At 38.2% G+C, this 16,961-nt stretch overlaps 1 long non-coding RNA gene across 3 annotated transcripts in view; it reads right to left on the reverse strand.

The window, feature by feature from the left end:
* LOC144456745 (uncharacterized) overlaps positions 1 to 16,961 on the reverse strand; it is a 158,060-nt gene that overhangs the window by 38,492 nt on the left and 102,607 nt on the right. The window contains exon 3 of one of the 3 annotated variants that reach the window (XR_013485813.1): positions 14,938 to 16,036. The exons of the other annotated variants lie outside the window; for them this stretch is intronic. This is a non-coding gene — a long non-coding RNA (uncharacterized LOC144456745). Of the gene's footprint in view, positions 1 to 14,937; positions 16,037 to 16,961 lie in introns of those variants that run through there. 3 annotated transcript variants of the gene reach the window in all.

Here is a 16,961-nt window from a genome sequence, read left to right on the forward strand (position 1 = left end):
AGTAAAATCATCTCTACTCTCAGGGAGCATATGTCATTATCCCCATTTTATAGATGGGGAAATGAAGGCTTGGCTAGGGTCTCACATACACAAAGTCAGAGGTGGTATTTGAAACATCTCTCTGCCTCCAGGCCCAGCTCTGTTCCCACTCCACCACATGCCCCTTGAATAAATCAAACATCCTGTTCTTTCTAATGCACTCATTTCAGCCGATAGGTCCTTGTCTCCCATTTTCTCTGAAGTGAAAGGAATAAAGGAAGAATTAATTGCCTGCCGCCTTACAGGATGACGCTCCCATTGGGGCAGGGGCAGAGAGGATGGTTTTTAGAGGAAGCATGGCATCCTTTATCTGAGGAGCAGGACGACCCAAACAGAACTGAGCTCCCTCTGCTCAGCATACGCTTTTTAAGATGTGGGCCTTTACTCCAGTTCCTATCTCCCTTTTATGTGGAAGCGTGACTGAGGTTTGAAACAGGGACTGGGGAGGAGAGAGCCAGAGGAGGAACACAAAGAAGAACACAGAGGAGATTAACATCACCATTTTGGGGCCCCTTTCATTTGACTCCATCCTTTTCCCTCGGCCAGCCCCACTCTGTTAAATTACACATCTAAAGGGGAAGGCTCCCCAAGTGAAGATGTGCAATCAGCCTCCTTAAGCATTAATGCTTGAGCATACAGTACAGACAGGACATAATTGGAAACAATGCCAATTAGTTACGTATGTTAATTCTTTTATAATAGACCCTGATAATTGTGTAGTTAATTCATTTTACTACTGTAAACGTGGCACACTTACATGCTTTAAACAAAGCCAGCAGAGAGGAGGAATGAAGATAACAATGACTCTCCTGCACAGTGCTTCAAGATTCTCTAAGCACTTTACTTAAAGTATTTCGTTTGATCCTCATAATAGCCTGATGAAATGGAAGCTCTTCTCATCCCCATTTTACAGATGAGTCAATGAGATAAAGAGAGCTTGAACGACTCCTCTCAGCTGGTAGGTATATGAAGGAGGATTTGAACTCAGGCCTTTGTGAGGCCACTTGGGGTACTCTGTTTACTAAGCCACATTGGTGGGTTTCTGTTTTTCTTACTATGTCATCACATTACACCTTGCTTGGCATCTGTTAATCAGTTGATCAACCAGCACTAATTAAAGCCAAGTATATGCTAGGACCCTTCCTAGGTGCTGGGGATACAACGATACACGCAGAACAGTACCTCACATTCTATTGCTGGGGACAATAGGTATGTATAAAGTTATATGCAAAGTAGTTGCACTATAGAAATGAAGTAATTTGAACTTTTTCCATAAAATTTTAGTTCTTTGGTCTCACAAGAAGTAATTTTTAAATTGCCAAGTTGACTTCTGGGATTATACCAGGAAAAAAAAAAAACAGAGCAAAATGGGATGAAAGTCCATATGGCCTGATGGATACAGGGCCAATGTTAGAGTCGGGAAGACCTGGATTGAAGTTCTATCTCTGACATAGACTAGGTGTGTGACCCTGACTGTGTTATTAAACCAGTCAAAACCTGATAGTTACAGATCTGTAGCCTACATGGTGAAGGCAGTTTCTAAATCAAGACCCTCCAATACTAATTAAATCATGGGTGCAGATCCCCACCCACCCTGCACCCCCAAAAAACAAAACAAAAATCATCAACTGGGAAACAAGTTTCTAACAAGGGCTAAAATACAGATTTGTTGCAAGGTTTGCTGTTCTCTGAGTTTTGTATAAAATAAACATTGGTCCTTTCAATGCGGAATGCATGAACATACTGTAGTCAGAAATACCATGTTCCAACTGAAGCATTCAAACCTGTTTCATTTGAAAGGGAAATATTACTAGAGAGTCAGTGTTATTTTGGATTCCCCCTTTGAAAAATGCTATGGAATTTTTGAGAAGTGCTCTCCTGGATATTGACAAGGAGGACGCAGAAAAAAATACACAGCTAATTCCTATAGAGCTAATGTGAGCTTTATTCTCTGGAAAACTGAATGGATGGCTTTTGCCAAATACTTTGTCCACTAATGGCCAGCTTCCTGTCTGGGGTTCTCTTTTCTTAGTTAGGCAAGTCCTCCATTAGCAGACTCAATCTTTTGCCTAGGTCCTGCAGTCTAGTAGAATCTGTTAGAATTTAAGTTCTGCTGGCCTAGCCTTGGGGAACCCAGAAGATTAATTGGATATTTAAGTTAATTATGGAAAAGATTATCACCTGATATCAACACTGACCCTCTAGTGGCCACCAGGTGATGATGTATTTTGGCTGTAACAACTTATGAAACCAACTATCAAATCATGGAGGGATTTTCAGACTGTAGCAATCAGAGGCGGGCCTGTAAAGATTCATCATGCATTTTTGAAGTATGGAGGTATTTGAAAGGGAGTAAGACATGGAGGATAGGACATGGGACTTAGAGTCGAGAAGATCTGGGTTCAAATTCCATCTTGGATACAACAACTATATAACTCTGAGTAGATCACCTAACTCCTCTGTGCCTCAGTTTCCTCATCTGTAAAGTGAAGTTGTTAGACTCATTGGCTTCTAAGTTCTCTTCCAGCTCTAAATCAATGATTGGCAATAGAGATACCATGCATGAATCACCAGTTTCCAATACTTAGAATTCAATAAGCATTTAACCTTGAAATTATGCTGAAAATCCATTTACCTCTTTTTCGATGGTTCATTTCTGGTTAGTGGAATGCCTTAAGATCATCAACATCATGTGTTAATTTGAAGAAATTTGTGCTCATTTGAAGTTGGGGATTGTTCTGACTTTGAACAAGAAAAAATCTGAAAGCATGTTCCATGGGAAAGGGTATTGGATCTGGGGTCTGGGGGCCTGAGCTGCAGTCCTAGCTCTATTCCTAGGTGACCTTGGTGAAGTTACTCTGACACTCTGAGCTTCAGTTTCCTTCCACTTTGAACAAGGGTTCTGGACTAGATGACCTTTAAGGGTCCCTCCGTCTCTGAACTGATGTTGCAGGCGGCCCCTCTCTCAGCGCAGAATGCCCCATCCCCCACTGGCTATGGCACTGTGGCATCTGCATTGGGTCTGAGCCCGGAGCCATATTTACAAGACATATGTAGACACTCTCCCTCCCTTTCTTGGCATATGCATAAATAGAATCCTAATGTCTACACGGAGGTACTATATAAAAACAAAGTTGTGCATACTCCGTGGATGTCATGCATCATTTATACATGTATTTTTAGTGTCACCAACACATTTACATATGCTGTCACGTTTCAAACGGCAACTCATGGAAATGCCTGCTCAACATGAACTCAGCTGCAGGCAACATCAGCCCCCTAACATCACCACCATAAATGAAGATCTGAAACAAGATAAGTCTCAAAATAGCAGATGAAGTGTAAAATATAGGGCACTCTGCTAACGTGCTCTGACAGAAGTACAGTGTTACCTGAACCCCATCTCTGTTCAGTACATGTCCCAGCCCTCTATCTGGACTCAAGGATCAAGAAAAGGAAAAAGAGTTGTCTTTGTCCTGACAAGCCTTGGATCCAGGATACCAAGCCAGAAGGGAACCAAGACCATCTAGTAACTTCTTTGTTTATTTGTTTCATGGATCCCTTTGGCAGTCTGGTGAGGCTTGTGAACCTCTTCTCAGAACAATATTTTCAAGTGCATAAAACAAAATACATAGGATTACAAAGGAAGCCAATTGTATTGAAATAGTTCTCACAACATTAAAAAAAAGAAGTTTACAGACCACATGTTAAGAATCTCTGAGTTCTAGCTTAATTTTTAGCATAGGATACATGTAGTGAATTTAAGGGCTCTCTTGATGATAGCATTTATTGCAAATTAGCTCTTCCTGGGCTTTATCTTTCTGGTACCCTTTTGTATTGGCCCTCAATGTTCTGGCCTTGCTTCTTTGTTTTGTACACATCTCAAAAATCTTTCTTAAATTTGAGCTTTTTGATGAGCTGTGGTTGGAAATGTGGGTCTGAGGTTTCTAAGGGAGGTCAGGGATACAGATCCTGACCTAGGAATTAGCCACCTAGAGATGATCTGCTGGAATGCATGAATTTCCCCAAGGGAATGGGTGTCAAGAAAGAAGAATATTGAGAACAAAATACTAGGAAACATTATTGTTAAGAATGAAGGAAAGAGGATGATAAAAGCTAGCAGAGGAGAAGAATGTTTAGTGTGATAGCAGGACAAAGGGGAGTTATCTCAGAAAATAAAAGGGGAAACATTTAGAAAAAGAAGAGGGTTAACAGGGTTCAATGTAGCAAAGAGGTCAAAGAGGATCATACCTGAGATGATTCTGGATTTGAGATGGGGGGCAATTGTGGATCATGGAGAAAGCAGTAAAGAATTTTGAGAACAGATAAAAGATTACAACAGATTGAAGAGTCAATGGATGGTGAGGAAGTAGAGGAAGTGAGAGTTCTATTATAGATTTGGAGACCGAAGGGATATTGCAAACCATCTACTCCCATTTCTCGTTTGATAGATGACAAACTGAGGGCAATAGAGGTTGAGTAACTTGCCCAAAGGTCACATGGGCAATAAGAAACATTGTCAAATTTCAAACTTTGTTCCTCTGACCTCAAATTTAGCATTCTTTCCACTGTATCACTATACGGTATTTTTTCTAGTTAATAACTTATTTTTTTAGGCCTCAGAAGCATTACCCAATAAACCCTTCACACTCAATCTCTTATTGTACTAAAGAAAACTGTGAGCAAAACCCAAGGAAAAAGTGAATAGCTTTGACAGCTCCTGTGACATGCTGCAGCTATGTTCCTTCCCATCTCTATTATGAGGAGAGAGGTAAGTTTCCTGTCTTTTCCCAGAGAGCAGTATTGGTCATTGCATCAAAGCTCATTTCAGCATCATTTTGATGTTGATTTCATTTGAGAGGTTTGGCAGAGACGGAGAGGAGGGCAGCAGCTTGATAGCTCCTGAAAGTTTCTTGTCAGTATTGTTTTAGGATAAGGGATGTCAGACATAGTTTAAATGTGCATACATATATATACACACACACACACACACACACACACACACACACACACACACACACACATGCATAAATATGTGTATGTATGTGTAATATTTAATACGTATTATGTTTATATGTGCATATGTTTGTATGTATCAATGTATTTGTATATGTATTATATACATGTATGTATGCATAACAATATTCTGTTTGCAATTCAACCGATTCAAATAACTCACATTGTATTCTACTGGTCTGTGAGATGTCAGGTACATAAATAAACCAATCCCTGCCTCCTTTCTGCTTTTAGTTTAGAGATTTTTGCCAATTTGTTGTGGTAGGCCTAAAATAACACTTATGTCATAAGCTTCTTATATTATAGGGAGAGAAATGTACCTCAAGCAGTGTGTCTGGAGAATTAAGCTGTATGAGTAGATCTGTCAGGTGCTTTGTAGCAAAGTTTTACTCAGAGCTATAACTAGCAATTTTGGCACCCCCAGGCAAGAAGCACGCCCCCAGAGCTCCCAAAAAATTTTGTAATTCATGATGTGAAAGTAATACGAGTAATTGAGACAAATTCAACTGAGCTGGAGGGGGAATTACTTACTATAGGGGCCAACAGATGGATATTATTACGAATGAGTAGCTAGGTGATCAGTTGTTTCTACAGTACTGTAGGAGGATGCATATTACATTTTTGTACCCTCTAGATTCTAGAATACTGGATAATACTCCAGGCACCACACCTTAGTTACAACTCTGGTTTTATTATACTCTCTCCTCTTAAAGAAGGTCAAGGAGCTTTCATTGTCCACTTGGTGGTCCTTGGTTCCTTCCACATTGTCATTCAGATTTAGAAAAGGGAGGAGATGTCTACTGTCAAAATCCTTTCCCTTTGTCTAGGACTCTCCCCTCCCTCTACTGCTTCCATAGTTGTGAGGTTTCCTTCAGTGTGAGGGAATTTCACTGTATTTCAAGTGACCATGACTTCATCCCTCTGGGAACCCATGCAGATCAAAACCTTCTCATGCCTTAGAAGGGCTCTTACTAGGGTGAAGCAACTAGAACTCTACTCCAGGGCATTAGAATTTAAAGGGCACCAATATTTAGAAACATTACATTTAGAACTTAGTGAGCAAGAATAATCAATTAGAATAAGAAATTCCTAGTTTGAAACATTATTGATAATATCCATCTGTGAGCCGCTAAATTGCTATAATTTTCTGAAATATATATATATATATATATATATATATATATATATATATATAATATATATATATATATATATATATATATATATATATATATATATTTACCTCATCTTTGTATTCCTAACACTTGGCACAGTCCCAGGCCCATAGGAAGAACTTAATAAATACCTGTTGACTGAATAATTGTTCGTAATTTCCCTGTCCCTTCAATTAAATTTGTCTTCATTGGTTATTGAATCATCTTTGTGTCACTATTTACAAAGCTGATTTATGTCCAGTTTTTGTGTTGATTGGCATGAGCACCCAAGCACCCCATTGCTAGTTATAATTCTAGCTGGTTGCTTTTGTGAATGGCAGTTGCTGAAAAATTGAGCAGCCATGCAGGCAACCTTAGGTCCCACGTCTAAAGCTTTTTTCCAGATTGGCAGAACTTACCTGATCTCCCCTCTGTTGACAGGACCTTTGAGAGCCTAGCCACTTTGATAACAAGTGCATCAGAGTAAACTGCAAATGTGAGGGATAATTATGTGCAGTTGAGGACACACCAGTTGTTCTATCCTTGCTCTTGATTCTGTCAACATCGTTCTGATTTAAAGGTCTGGAATTCATTTGATAGAGAATTTAGATTTGTCCTGCTTGATTCCAGAGAGGAGAACTGGGGGCAATGAATCTAAGTTTCAGAGGCAGATTTTATCTTGGCATCATTTCTTCTGAAACACTCAATATTCATAGGATGGGGGAAAAAAAGCTTCCTAATAACTAGAGGTAGCTAAAAGTGGAATAGGATGCATATGTGAGCTAGGTGGCAGAATATAGTGGTTGTTGGGAGGAACAAATGAGATCTGTAAAGGGCTTTGCAAACCTTATGGTGCTATATTTGTGTGAGTGAATAGTAGTCCTGGAGGGTAGTACTAACCAGAGGGTTTCAAATAAAGATTAGATGATGTGGTAGAAATTCTCCATCGAGTTCAGGCTCAAACTAAGTGGCCTCTGAGGTCACTTCCCACTCCAAGATTCTTAGAACTCCTCAGTTATGTGACTGCTACAACTAGTGAGGGTATAGAGGTATCAAATGACCAAACCTTCCCTTTCTTGAAACCACCTGACTTAATTTCCCTTTTGCCTATGTATTTCTGTCCTATGCTCTTTGTTGGCTTCCATTCACCTGAACCAATTTAGTGGTGTAACACACCTTTCTTGCTATCATCTAGTTGACACAGACTTCTCTCGAAGACATAGGCATACACTTTACAAAGTTTCTTGGACAAATGCCATTTCACTATAATATCAATAATATGTTATTTCCCAATGCTACTGTAAAGTTGTGAAATCCTGCTAGGACATCCCTTAGCCAATCACCCTTTTATAACGGTTCCTATAGAAATAACTGTCCCTTGTAATGCAATTTCAGGGTTTTCCTGGATCAGATTAATGCATTCGACAGCTTGAACATGTCCTCCTTTTATAGCCTATAGACTAACATAACTTGGTTTCTGCTGGTTAAATCCCCTTCTTTCCTTGCCTTGCTGGCCATAAGACACAGTAGAGTCTGTCCCATTTACCCTTGTTTTCTCTTTGTCACTCCTTCAAAGTTCACTACCTTTCTTACTCAAATGTTGTTTTTTCTCATGCTTTGTACCATTTTTCTCTTCTGAGGGCAAAGAGGAGAGAGGTAAGGGCTTGAACCCCCTAGAATTACCTGCCCACTGCTACCCAGTTAGCAATTCCTTCTTCCGCCATTAAGCCATCGTAAGTGTTAACCTATTTCCTGGCAATATCAATATTTCCTTTGTTACTTCACAAAATATATTTACTTCAAAAACTATTTCAACAGATTTCTATATTAAAAATAATTAGCATTTATATATTTTAAAATATAATTCCACCAGAGCTATTTACTTTAAATTCACACCCATCTTTTAAGGGAAAAAGAACAGTATTTTCAGTCTTTGACTTGACACATATCCTTTTCTTGATTCTCTTTCTAAAGGTAAATATAGAAATTCAGCTATAATATGCATCCTAAACCATCAGGTAAAGACTAGCCTATACTTTGATCTCATTATCACCTTCAGTTTATTTTTAACATGTCCTCAAACTAAATGATACTGGAAAGCTTATGTTCTAGTTTTGAAATATCTAGTAAGTCATTGCAAACAAAGTCATCCAGTTTCAGTGGGGTAGCAAATATTTTACATTCTATACAAACTATCTTTGAAATATGAATAGGAGAAAAAAAGTATCAGGCCAGAAACAGCCCTGTTTAGGAAAAAAAATAGAGTATCTTTTTTTGTGAACGATTCAGGAAACCTTTGTCAATAAGATTTTCTCCCTTCCCTACTTTTAATGAAAAAATAATTACATTTTCATTATACTGAGATTTTTTAATTAAGAAAATATTCATGTAACCTAAACCATGGCATATCAATGTAGGAGCATGAGAATGGTGTTTCATGATAAATTAAAATCCACACAATTTCAAATATTGTCAATATTTGAATACTGAACAGCTAAGTTGGTACACTGGATAGAGAACTGGGCCTGTAGTTGGAAAGATCTGAATTCAAATTTAGCCTCTTATGCTTCCTGTGTGATTCTGAGCAAGTCACTTAACCTCTATTTGCCTCAGTTTCCTCATCTGTAAAAGGATAATAATAGCACCTACCTCCTAGGAATGTTGCTAAGATCAGATGAGATAATAATTATAAAGCATTAACCACAATCCTTGGCACATAATAGATGCTATATAAACATTAGCTATTATGAATTTACTACTTTGAACACCTTAATGTAAAACTTTTACCTCATTTTAATAGTCCTAAGCGCTCTGATATTTGTACCAATAGAATCATTTTTTACAAGCCTCTCTTATATAGAAATAAAAATCTTTGAATTAAATATTGGTTTAAATTCAAAGAAGTACATGCCTCCTTGTTTTACACTGAAAGAAATTGCATCAGGTAAAGACTAGCCTAGGGACTCAGAATCTATTGCTTTGGCATCAAGAATCTAAAACTTCATCAATTTTAGAATTCATGATATGAAAAAATACAAAAAATCAACATATATAAATTCAGTTAAGTTATGGGGGTGTGTATGGAAATGATTTACTAGAGGTGTTGAGAGGTGTGGGTGGGGGTGAGAGATTATTAAGAACATCCAAGGGGCAGTTAGGTAGTGCAGTGGGTAGAGCACCAGCCTTGAAGTCAGGAGGACCTGAGTTCAAATCCAGTCTCAGACCAAACTCTTGACACTTACTACCTGTGTGACCCTGGACAAGTCATTTAACCCCAATTGCCTAAAAAGAAAAAAAAAAGAACATCCAAATAAATATTAGGCTCTGTTGTTTCTACGTGACTGCAAGAGCACATCAAATCCTATGACACCCTCTGCAGCTATTTGGTCCCATGTGCATTTCAATCTTTGCTGAATTGAATTGATCATTTTAATTGGAGAATCATAAATCCTAGCTCTGGGATATTATTTTAAGTATGTTTCCTCCATGCACCATCTTTTGCAGGAAGCCCTTCCTGGTCCCTTTGGTTCTTGGGATTTGCTGTCTTTCTCATATTATTATGTATATACTTAGCCATTCATCCATTGTATTCTTCCCAAGAGAAAATCAGCTACTTGAAGGAAGTATTTCCTTCTTGTATCCTCAGTGCCTGCTGTAGTAGCTGGCATCTGATAGGCATTAGTAGGATTGGAGTGGATTAGTCATTGCTTCTTATAAATTTACTATGTTTATTGTTATAATTCCTTAAACTTTAACCATCTTGGGTAATTAAAGGTGTAAGTATGTTGTTTTTCACCAAAATAATAATATTCCCCTTTGTCCCCAAAAGAAGTTAAATTCTGCCTAAAGCCAGAAACTCGTATTAGCAATCTGGATCTATTTCATTTTGATAAATATTATAATTGATATCAATGGAGAAAAAGATTGGCTACAATCACCATTTCCATGCCTTTTCTCTTAAGTATCAGGATGTTTGGTCTCAGTTTCCCAGCAGATTGAAACTTGGGTAATTGTATTCTTCCCACTCAAAAATTCCCCTTGTTGTCTCAATGAGAGACATAATTCTTCAGTCCCTGTCTTGAAAAAATGTTATGTAATGCTGCTGCCACTGAGAGATCATTCCGTTCTACCCCAAAGGTAGCTAGATTTCAGTGGTGGGTGACAGAGTGCTATACATACGTCATAAAAAGTCTTGCAGTAACTGCAGGTAAAAGGCCCTATGGATGTGTAAGGTATTATTATTATTGAAAATTATTATTTTAACTTTTCTACAAGTTACGGTGAGTCCAGAAAGCCTGCTGTGGTGTGTACCAAAGACAGCCACGCTTCCCACTTTCACTGCAAAATCTGTCTCTCTCAGGTTAATTTTTTTTTCTGTCAGTTTTGATTAAGTAAACTAATTTGGGGCATTGTGAATTGCTTAATCTAGAGACCCTCTGTGGGACATACTGTGACCAAATGAACCACCAGGTAAAGCTGAACTGCCCTGGGATCAGAAAGAAAAGGGAAAGAAAACAATCCTTTTATGAAAAAAAATTAGAAAAAGAGAGGAAAAAGTCAGCTGCAGTCACACAGAGCCTTAAACATTATTCAGTTGCTACCTGCTGATTTAATCAAACCTTTTCAGTTAAAAAAATAGAAATTGGAGTATGATATGCATGATGAAAAACTTTAATAAAATACATTGGGATTTTTTAAAATGGGAAGTGAAAATGATCTGAAGGAGGGTGAGGCACCTTTTGAAAGTCTTGAAAAAGAAAAGAAAAAAAATCCAGGAATGTATTAACGCCCATTCGATGTTTCACATCGGGATTTCTACTGAGAATGTCACCCAAATTTCTGTATTGGGGTAAGTTAAAAGCAATTTGATACCGGGATCGTTTAGGTTTCTCACCTTCTTAGCCCCAATATTCTTGAGTGCTACTAAATGTGCTCTGAAGTTACACTTTCAAATCCTGCCCTCCTTGGTAGGTCAGTTCCCCAGAGGGTGGCTGTTATATTTCACCTAAGGGTGCTAGGAATATCCCTGAGATGCTAGGTGCTAAGTGGGGGTTGGGGGGTGGGGAGGAGGGTGTGATGTCTTTCTAATTCTATAACTCATTAATCCCCACCATCATGTTTCCTTCAGTGATTATCCACTGGTATTAATTAATCAACTAGATTCAAGTAGCTTTAGGAACAGATATTGTTTCTAAAACAGTGGTATCATTAACAGAATTAGTACATATTATCTCCCCACAATTCTGTGACAAATTTTCCTACCAGAACTTATGGAGTGCAGGGGAAGGTGCTTTCTAGCTTAGAGTGCATGCAGAAAAGGGGATAATTCATAGCTTCTAGAAGTCCTTTTGCTGGTGTCCTCAAGATATTCCCCTTAGGTAGGATAGAGCTTTTCTGTTGGGCTCCTTGTAGGGCCTTGAATCTGTCTTTCCTCATTGCATGCAATCTGTCCTTGATTCCCAATGGGAATATTGTCACCTGCTGACCCCAAGACTGCACTAAGATGCCAGTGGGAAATCCCAAATCCTCCAGTCCCTTCAATATTCAAAAGGCCCTCCTCCAGCCAACATGGAGTTAGAGGGAGATTAAAGGCATGGCCAGGGCTAGGGCTCTTCTCCTCCCTTCCAAGCAACATCTTCTCGGGGACTTGGCTGTAAGTTTCCTATATGCAAGCAGATGCTTAATTATCGGTCTCCTCAACCAATCCGAACATACTCCTGGGTGTCTCATTTCGTTTCATCCAATGGTTTTCCAATACTCTCAAACTGACCAAGGATTTCGCCTCTTGACAAGTAGGAGACACAATGGATAGAGTTCCAGGCCTAGAGGCAGTAAGACTCATTTCAAATCTGGCCTCAGACACTTATTAGCTGTGTTTCCATGGACAAGTCATTTAACCTTGTTTGCTTCAGTTTCCTCACTGTAAAATGAGCTGGAGGAGGAAAGGTATCTTTGCTAAGAAAATCCTAAATGGGGCAGTGAAGAGTCAGACATGACTGAAAAATGACTGAAAACTTTTGTAAGACTTTGACTGATTGATTGATGTGTAGGACTAATGTGAGAGGGGATATGGGAAAATTGGTTCATTAATATATTGTTGATGGAGTTGTGAACTGATCCAACCTTTCTGGAAAGCAATTCAAAACTATTCCCAAAGGGCTATAAAACTGTGCATACCCTTTGACTCAAAAATAGCACTACTGTGTATGTATCCCAGTGAGATCTAAAGGGAAAAAAAGGAAAAAAAAATAGAATCTCTATGTACAAAAATATTTACAGTAACTCTTTTTGTGGTATGAAAGAATTGGAAATTGAGAGCATGCCCATCAATTGGGGAATGGCTAAACAAATTGTGGTACAATGATCTAAGAAAATTCCAAATGATGAAAATTGCTATCTACCTCCACAGAAAGAACTGATAGAGTCTGAGTGCAAATCAAACCATACTTTTTAAAAACTTTATTTTTTTGGTGTTTTCATTTAGGGAAGGTCTATACTTTCTTTCACAACATGACTAATATGGAAACATGTTTTGCATGACTGGACATGTATAACTTGTATCAAATTACTTGCCTTCTCTATGAGAGAGTAGGGGATGGAGGGAGAGAATTTAAAACTCAAATTTTAAAACAGAGAATGTTAAAATTTTTGCATGTAATCAGACAAAATGAAATATTAAAAAGAGATGTAGTTCAGAAATCATCTTCTGAAGTATCTCTTTATGCTCAAAAGTGCTAGTGCCTTCCCTCCCAAACTATTTTATATTTAACTAATTTGTGTATATTTGTATTTATTCATATCATACATACATACATATATATTTTTATATATCCATATATATTACATGTATGCACTCACACACAAACATATACTTGTTCTTCCTCCCATTAGCATGTATGAGTATTAAGAGTGGGGATTGTTTCATTCTTTGTGGTTATATCCCAAGGGCCAAGCACAGGAGCTGGCACGTAGCAGGTTCTAATAAATATTTGTTGTCTGAGTGATACAAATGAGTGATTATGCAAAGAAGAGTGACAGATGTGTTTAGTGAAATGTATGCTTGAAAAAATATATGGGGCTGATTACAAATACTTGTAAGGATTAATAGATGGAGAACCTATATGATTTATTAGTATCCCTGCATTATCAGGAAGATAGGAGTAAAGCTTCTAACACATTGGGTAAACCCCAATCCTCTACCATGGAGAATATCTAAATGGACGTGGATCCAAGCCATGATTGGGTCACCATCTACATGAATGGAGGGAAATACCTACATCAATGAGAGTATGGATCCATAGGAGAGTGAGAGGTTTATAGGTTTATGTCAGTGAAATTGAAATGAAGGCTTTGATCTTCTTAAGACATTTATGCTCTACTTGATCACAAAGCTCACTCCTAACCTTTGTCGAATGTTCACCCCTAAACTTTTCTCAAATATTCCTTCTCAATGAGCAAGCAAGACCTGAGTGAGAGTGTACAAGAATCTCTTTAAACCCAGAACAATGGTCTGGATGGGCAACTCTAAGCAAACTCATTGGACACTGGGTTGGCCTTGGGATGTATACAGGAAGAAGCAGGTTTGAACTGAAGGCAGAATGATCAGTGATAGAAACAGAGGACTTGGATTAAAATCATGGCTTTGGGTAAGTCTCTAGACTTCTCTGGGCCTCATTTTTCTCAAGGATAAAATAAATGATTGAACTAGATGACCTTAAAGAGGCCCCATCCAGATTTAAGTCTATAGTCTGTGATTTCTTCTCCAGTAATACCAACTAGAGCTTATTTCAATATAATGAAGGCCCAAATATAGCTAATTTTGGAATAGATAAAAAGGTGTTATGATGAAAGCTCTACAGAATAATTAGATTCACCTTCTTCTTAGGTTCTTTGCCTGGAAAATGAACCAGAGGTAGAGACCTTGTGGGTGAATTATTCAGAGCTGTCTATTTTAGAGAAACCACTGAGTGCCCCATTTCCTTAAGAACTGGAGCTCCCTGAAATTGAGATAGAATGTATTCCTACACCTCCCCCTAACCCCTGAAAATAAACTCCTGTTCTTTTAATCCTTCCATTGTTTTTCTCCCAAAATCTTTCCCGTTCCTGCTGCTATTTAAAAAAATCTAAATCATTACCTACTTGAGTTTGTTTTTTTTATATATATAAGGAATGGAATATGGTAGAAAAAATAGGAAATTGTCTGTTGGAAGTGACTTGTATGAAACTGTGTAGGCTGCTCAAGAGGAGGCAAAGCATTGAATGCAAAGGAAGTAAGCCTTGGTACAGTGAGGCCATCATAACTCAGAGAGGTGGAAGGAAGTCAGCCAGTGAATAACACTAGCTGTGTGCTGTGCCTTGTAGGTGATGGGGTCAGGATGCTGCTCTTGGCAAGCAGCTGTGGAAGCTGTCTGTGTGGCAGCCATTTCAAATCCCAGCCACAGGCATCCATTTAGATTCAGGCCAGGCCTGGGATGACAAGAATCCTGTGAATTGTCAAGGTCTGTGGTAAAATTCTCCCATCTGAGAAACAAAATCCAAAAAACTGGACTTTGAGTTGACTTCCTGGTGACTTCTTTCTACTGAAAAAGTCAGGTTGAATACCACTATTGACTCCACGGAGGTTTGCTGGCAAGAAAAACTAAGGAATGTCCCTTGTCCTCTCCAAACATTTGCCTTTTCAGCAAATAGTTTTGTTTTTGTTTTTGTTTTTATTTTTGAGTGCAAGAGATGGCTATTGAAACTGAATACATAGCAGCTGTAGCAGAAGCATAGGCTAGCATGGAACACATTTTAATTTTTCTCTTTTTGGGCCTAGGCTACTTTAACCAGAAGCAATGTAGACTAGATAGTGATTGATCACATGTTAACTTCTTGGCAGAGGAAGGCATTTAGGAGCTGCCAGATTTGTTTAAATATGACTTTAAAGTATTTGTGTAATTTTGGAGTTGGGATAATTATTAATAAAGTCAGTTGTTGAAATATCTGATAAAGCCATTTTGTAGATATTAGCAGGGAATTGGGTTTCCCAGGTTCCTCTCTCCTCCTAGTTACAGAGATAACAATTTAAGTGTGGATGTGTGTGGTGGGGGAGGGGCATGGGGGAAGGTGTGCTTTGGACCTTGAAAGAAAAAAAAAGTCAGGAGGAATTCAACTCTGTAAAAAACCTTGACACCAGACAACTCAGGCATGAGGCAGTTGATTTCTCAATTGGGATGTCTTTCAGGAAAAGATGGCATCTTGCCTTCTCCATCAGGACTCAGTAATAATTCCACTATTCATGAACAGATGCCTTGGTCAGATCCCCAAGTGTATCTGAATTCATTAAAGAATCTAGGGAATTGGGGTATTAATTTGAAATCATTACATATTATAGATTTTCTGGAAGCAAGTAAGGAAACATGGCAGGAGAAGGAAATGGTAGAGATAGCTGAATCTCAAGTAGAAGTTGACTCATAAGACTTCAAAATAGAACTCTTTTCCATAGTAAATTTTATAATAATTTTTAAGTTAGAATTACATTTTCTAAGGTAAAGTGATATACAATGTTCCCTAATATTCCAATAATCTAATAGATTTGTGATTTCATCTATATGAGTACAGTATTTAAATTGTGATAATCACAATCTATCCTTGTCTGTCCATCCCAAGAGATCTGAGTCCATGTCCAGCCATAAATTTGTGATATGGTGTACACTTAATATGCTAGGGATTTCCGTGATTTCTCTTGTCATTGAGTGGCTGCCAACGGAGCCCACAGACCATCTTCAAGTTGGTTGTCCCTCATTATAGATGTGGGATGAATCCTTTTTCTCTTGTCACATATCTCTCTGAAATGCAAGATATGAAGTGGGATTGTGAATTTACAGAGCCAGATATGAGACTGTCCTGATAATAACTCTTTTGATGGCAGAAAGTGTTCACCATTGCTAAGTGTACCATTGCTATGCAACATTTTTTCAGAGACATCCAATGCCTGAATTATCCTGAAAGATTTTCTAACAAGGCAATAATCTTATCCTGAAGATGCAGTAACATCAATAGCCTTCAAATAATGCTATGGGATCTTTCAAAAAACACATGGATTGGCTCTATACCTTTTCAATATTTTAATTGGTCTTACAGAGAATTTGGCATTTATCAGTATATGAGCAGGTACACACATATACATACATACACATATATGTATATGTATGTATATATATACACACACACTCATATATGTAAATATACACACACATTTTTGTTGTTCAAGTCATTTCAGTAGTGTCTGACTCTTCAGAATCACATCTGGGGTTTTCTTGGCAAAGACACTAGAGTGGCTTGCCATTTCCTTTTCCAGCTTATATTACAGATGGGGTACTAAAGCAAACAGGGTTCAGCACTTGCACAGGGTCACACAGCTAGTAAATATCTGATTCTAGGAGATGCATCTTCCTGACTTCAGGCCTAGCACTATCCACTGAGACACCCAGCCACCCATACACGTGAACATGTGCATATATACACATAATTTATGTATGTTATGAACTATTTTGAAATATTTTATTCCCAACTATTCATTCAATGAAACCTCACTTTAAAAATTTACAGTTGTGTAGAAGTTATGAGATCTTGAGTCACAAAGAAAAATGCCACTATCACATCATGTGATATGAAGCTTCAAATGGAAGCTACTGACAATGTTTGGCTCGGCACTGTAGTAGTTTGCATTCTAGGGTTAACTTCCATTTAAATTATAGTCACTTGGAAGGC

The sequence above is a fragment of the Phascolarctos cinereus genome, unplaced genomic scaffold, assembly GCF_003287225.1.
Source record: "Phascolarctos cinereus isolate Bilbo 61053 unplaced genomic scaffold, phaCin_HiC Scaffold_4;HRSCAF=312, whole genome shotgun sequence".
In the NCBI taxonomy this organism is placed as follows: Eukaryota; Metazoa; Chordata; class Mammalia; order Diprotodontia; family Phascolarctidae; genus Phascolarctos; species Phascolarctos cinereus.